The sequence below is a fragment of the Nicotiana sylvestris genome, chromosome 8 (assembly GCF_000393655.2).
Source record: "Nicotiana sylvestris chromosome 8, ASM39365v2, whole genome shotgun sequence".
Classification (NCBI taxonomy): Eukaryota; Viridiplantae; Streptophyta; class Magnoliopsida; order Solanales; family Solanaceae; genus Nicotiana; species Nicotiana sylvestris.
The window spans coordinates 44,446,847-44,453,153 of NC_091064.1; positions in this window are offsets into that span (position 1 = coordinate 44,446,847).

Consider the following 6,307-nt stretch of genomic DNA (forward strand, 5'->3'; position numbering starts at 1 on the left):
ATAGATATTTGTCGCCTGTCATGTGAGTGGAACACACACCCTCGAGATACCACTTTCCTTTTCGACTTTTTCAGTGGTGTTCCTGCAAAAAAAGATTACTACCTTCTTTTAGGTACCCAAGATTGCTTGGGTCCTTTTTGGTTAGTTCTATTAATATCAGGGCCATTTTTAGGCTTCCAAATCCATCCAGCAACATTAGAGTTACAAAATCTACAAAAGGAGTACTTATGACCAGTTTTATTGCAATAGTGACAAGCAATGATGGATTTTTCACTAGATCTACTAGTGGTATCTTTACTAGTTGTTTCATTTCTAGCAGGTCATTTGCCAGTTGACTTACAGGTTGCCTGCTTAGACTTGACAGAACTGTGATGGTGGATTTGCGCATGCGATTGAGTTGCAATTGCAATTCCTGAACTTCCTCTTGAAGAAAATCTTTTTCGATTTCACATACTTTAAGTTTAAGTTCCCAGTCTTTCTTTTCCCTATTGAGTTACTTTAACTCATTTAAATTTTTTGAGACTCTTTTAGGGTAAGATCAAGAATATCCTGTAATTCATTACATCTTTCACAATTATAGGGTCTTACCTTACTTGTTTCACCACGTGTCATGAAGAAATTTTCAGTTTCTTCTTTGATGTCATTGTCTGATACATATTTATCAGTCTAGCAGCCAGAGTATTGTTCATATCATTTCCCAAGATGGTCATGAAACATAAATTTGCTATTTCTTCATGTTCTGAGATGTCTCCATCACTCCAGCTTCCGAAGGATTTGTTCTTGGTAAAACCTCTGGAGACTTTCCTTTTGAGCTTTGGGCACTCAAATTGAACATGGCCATACTTTCTACATTCAAAACATTTTCCATCATTTTTTTCTTGTTCATTGAATTCTCTGGTTCTTCTAGATGGCATCCTTCCCTTTTTGTATTTCTATATCTTCTCATAAGCTCATTCATATTTCTCGAGACCATGGAAATTTCTTCTTCCAGTGCATCTACATCATCATCATTGTCATTTTTAGATCCTTCAATTTTGGTTTTGAAAGCAACAGTTTTCTTCTTTTCTTTATGACCATTTTTATGTGTTTTTCAAAAGCTATTAGGTCTCCACGTAGTTCATCATATGATAGTTTGTCGAGATCTTGAGATTCAAGTGCAGCTACTTTTTAGGATTTTTAAAACTTTTTCACCACTAGAATGTGGTCTACCAAAAGCTTTCAAATCTCCAATGATTTTGCTGAATTGTGCAAACATTTGTTCAATAGATTCACATTCTTTCATCTAAATGAGCTCATAGTCATGAACTAGATGATTTATCCTTATTTCTTTCACTTTGCTCGTTCCATCATAGGTAACTTTCAGTTTATCCCACATTTCCTTAGTTGAATCACAACTTAAAATTTTCTCATATTCTTCTCTACTGATGACATTATATAATAGATTTCGTGCCTTAGCATTGACTTGGATTAATGCAATTTGCTCATAAGAATATTCATCTATATCTTCTAGATCAATAGATGTTTATCCTTCAGCTTTCTTGTCAAACTTTGTTGCTGGAAGGGTATAGTTTCCCTTCTTGATCACGCCACACTTTGACATCATAGGACTTCACATATATTTCCATGTGAAATTTTCAATGGGAGAAATGATGTCAATTGAAATATGCGGCCTTACTTGAGATGTCCCTTCTTAAAATACTACTCCAGCAGTTACTTGATTTGACATGATCTTTTCTCACTAGTTGTTAAGAAAAAGGGTAAATATGTGAAACTCACTCTAATACCAATCGAAAGTACACGATTAGGGGAAGAGCGGTGAATTTTAACTCTTTATTTTTTTCACGAGGTAGTTGACTGATTTTCTTGTTGGTCGACTCAACCCTTGATGCGACATAGATATGAAGTAAGTGCAGAAAATAAATTGCAGAAAGAAAATAACACCATATATTTTATACTAATTCGGTTCAATGTAAATCATACTCCAGTCCCCTTGGGTTGCAAGGGAGTTCTCTTTTGAGTATTTGAAATCTTTGGTATAGGTGTGTTGATATTGTTGTACACCAATAACTTATTCACAATATACGTTCTTTTCTTGATTTTGATACAATGTCTCACTAGTGATTATTTTCTCTCTTTTTTCTCTCCCTAGTTACAGAGTAAATCTAGAATAGACTAAAATACTAGTTTGGAGTAGAGCAAAAAGATTGATAATAGTTCAACCAAAGTATATCCCTTGGTATGACAGATCCTAAATGATGGGCAACCTAAGGAAGTTGATCCTTATAATCAATTTTGAATTGATTTCTTCCAAGAATAAGGGAGGAACTTTCTATACTCGGTCCTTGAAAAGTGGCTGATGGTTGTGTTTACCTTGATAAAGGTAATAACAATTAAATTTGATTTTGTGGCTCTAAAAATATATGATCTATTTTTATGCTAGTTGTTAGGCAATAGATACTAAGTGAAGGATTAGAAAATAATATAATAGCTTGAAGATAGTGCAATGACCAAACCGAACGGCTGGAAATCTAGGGCCTCGAGCTGACATATACGGGGCCTCAAGGTTGAGTTGGATACCTTGCTAAAGGTAGTCGACAGAGGATTAACAATTATGATAAATTTGATATGACTAATAATGAGCAATAAATGAAGAAAAATAAATAGAACACAATAAATGAAAGTAGTAAGATCAAGAGAATATGTTATGTTAGGAAGCAGAGAGAATGTTCTTGTATATTCAACATTGAGAGTATCAAATGCTCCTCAAAATGACAAGGATCCCCTTTATATATGAGGGGGTCCCAATATAGTAGAAATGCATTTATTACAAAGATATATGGCTGGTACAACCATTTAATGCCACGGTATGGGCTCATGCTAGCTTAATAGACCTAGGTTAGCTTTAATCACGTGCTTTGGGAACTTCCCGTCTGTCCATCATAGCCTTTGAATTGTACTGTCTCCGTGTCGACTGTTGAGAACCCTCGGGGGCGAACTCCGAGCTAAACTTTGAGCCTACTGGGGGCGGTCTCTATGAGGCGCCCTAACGATTATAAAATCGAGTCCTCTAATTTTACCGTATACAAATAGTCCCCGCGTTTCTTAGATTAAAATGATAAGAAATGATCGTGACACCGATCTCCTCGAGCCTCTTGCAGTGATGTCATGCTTATGACATTAACTTTTGTGATAATTGAGACATCCCATTGATACGTCTTTTCTAGGAACATTTATTGTGGTGCCGATTTATTTTCTCAAGGCGATGATATCGCTGCCGATCCGTCTCCCAAAAAGCATTGATCGCGCCTGTCGATATGTTTCCCAAAGACATTGATTGCGCCATCGGTTGCAGTGCCACCTTTTTTATAAATGTAAGCTTTCTTGAACCAAAGCTTCATTTGATCGTTCTTCAACATCATTTTTACTCTCTTCTTCTCTTTGTCCTCATCCAATGCTATATCCCATGTCCGAAGTGTCACGACCCAAACAGATGGGCCACAACGGGCGCCCGGTACCTTACTCAATCGAGTACTAATGTAATGTATCTTTCTTATTACATCATCATATACATGTGACATACGGGCATAATAGGCCAGCATGATCATTTAAAGGTCGACAAGGCCGTACAATCTTTCACATACACGACATGGGCCGACAAGGCCGTACAATCTTTCACATACACGACATATGTCTATAAGTCTCTAAGAGTACATAAATATTATAAAGGTCGGGATGGAGTCCCGCTATACCAAACAATATACGTCTAAATCATACTAACCAAACAAGCAACTCCGAAGCAAATGGAGCGCACTAACATCTTCCGCTGAGCTGATAGCCTACTGGGAGGGCTCTCGACCTGTCTATTGGGACCTATAGGCGTGAAACGCAGCGTCCCCAGGCAAAAGAGACATCAATACGAAATAATGTACTGAGTATGTAAGGCAATATACTGAAAGCTGAAACTGAACTGATAATATAATAACTGCAAGTAGCTGGAAGTCAAAGATAATCTAAAGATATGCTTACCTGCTGATACTGACTCAACTCTCTCAATATATTAAGTAAAATAGTTGTCTGACCCTATAAGGCTCGGTATATATATATATATATATATATATATATATATATATATATATATATATATTAAGTAAAATAGTTGTCCGACCCTATAAAGCTCGGTATATATATAACTGCTCTGCCGTAGTAGGCTCGCTCATATGCGCTCGGCCATACTAGGCTCTGTATCTCGACCAACTGGGCTCTCTCATAGGCGCTCGGCCATAGTAGGCTCGGTATATAACTTACCATCTGATTTGAGGTTGCCCAATAGGGGCCTGCCCATCGATTATAGCTCGATGGTAATGAAAATACTCTAATACTGTATATATAAACTCTCTTCTCTCTTGACTGGAAGAAGAAAATACGCAATTAAATATAAAGTCCCGATAAGGAGAATATTGTAACTTACAAAACTAGGAAAATATACGTAATTTGCGAGACTAGCAAAATATACGTAAATTCTTGGATATGAATTTTTCTTTATGCCTCGTTATCAAACTTGTGTAATGACGAGATCATGCAAAATGAAGGATGAGCTTAGTCTTAACATACCTGGAGTAGGGAAAATACATAAAGGTTGCACCATACTCTTTTAGAATCGCAAAATCTCGTTGCATCTTCACTTGCATTCTTGGACGTATTATTTTGCTTCTGGTTTATATATAGCATTCAACAATATGCTTAATCTAATGTATCTTAGCCATGGAAGAATACATAATTCCTTCAAACTTGATAGAGAAGACAAGTGACAAAAGTCTTCAAATAGGCAAAGTGGGGAAATAACGTGATGGCATGGTCACTTTAATATTATTATGGACTTGGTTTTTGATTGCAAGCTTCTAAATTTGATTTGGCTGAATCCTTCACATTAGTAGAGTCCTTAAGATGGATAAATTCATGCACACCATCTTCCATTATTGGAAAATGCATTTATTTACAATAGTTGGTCCAACAAATCTATGTTTGACTTAATGTGTGCCACCTCCTCCTTTAGGCTTGATTAGTTGGTAAATTGTTGTCACACTTATATATCCCCACATGTATAGTTGTCCCCTCATAATTATCCAATAAATTTTACTTAAATATTTATCCAATTATTAGTTAACTGGGTAACATCCTGTTACTCGGTAATTAATCAATTACCCGTAAAATTGAAAATTATTCCTACTTACTTGAAATATTACTCACTTTTCACATACCTTATACACCTTACTATTATGGTCATGTGGTACCTTGTATGGTACTAGTCCATAAATATCGAGTATTTTAGCTTGGGCCGTATTTTATCCCAAAATGCCAAACTTCGACAAAATTCATTTTCTTTGACTTGCTCCCCCTTCACCTTCATGAATTTACTAATCACTTGTGAAATAGCATGATCCTTATAATCCCAAAATAATCCTTTTCTTAGACTGATGTCAATTACCTTACGACAAATTCAACGTAAAATACTGCAGGGTGCAACATTGTCGTAACTTATTACTGCGAAGTGTAAGATCACCGTAATGTAATATTGCAAGGCATAACATCATCGTAATATAATACTGCAGGATGTAACACCATCATAGTATAACTGCAGATGGTAACATCATCGTAATATAATACTGCAGAGCATAACATCGACGTAATACTGCGGGACGTAACACGAAGCCCGTGGCCTTAAGGTCACATGGCAGTGTTCTCATCAGTTACGCCATGGCCCTTTCCCGGAGCTTTCCCCCACTGAGCGGGATTGTACTGATTTTTTGTTGTTATTGTTGTTGGCCCGAGATAATGAGAGAGAAATCTCAAATTATCTTTGTATTAAGGGATATGCGGACTATGAACTTCTACTCATCACTCTTAACTATCCAGTGCGGCGCTTTACTCCTTTTGATTTTTGTGGAGTGATGTGGTGCCATCTACTAACTATTGCATCCAGCACCCGTGCAATGTCTCAAGAAGTGGTTTCATAATAGTAGTGCTAGCGAGACCCATACTCGCCATATTTTTCACCCAGCCACTTCTTCATCTTTTTCTGCTTCTTCTTCATCTTTTTCTGCCTCTTCTTCATCTTTTTCTTCTTCCTCATCATTTTCTACTTCTTCTTCAATCTTGAAGATATCGTTTGAAAGATTGAGAGGAGGCCCCCGAGGGAACAGTTCTCGAAGATGCTGCCCCCGAGGATGTACCCCGAGAGCAGATTAGGCTTGTAGCTGTTATATATATTTTTATTTTTCCTTTGGATGTTTTTGTGTAAGGACCCTTT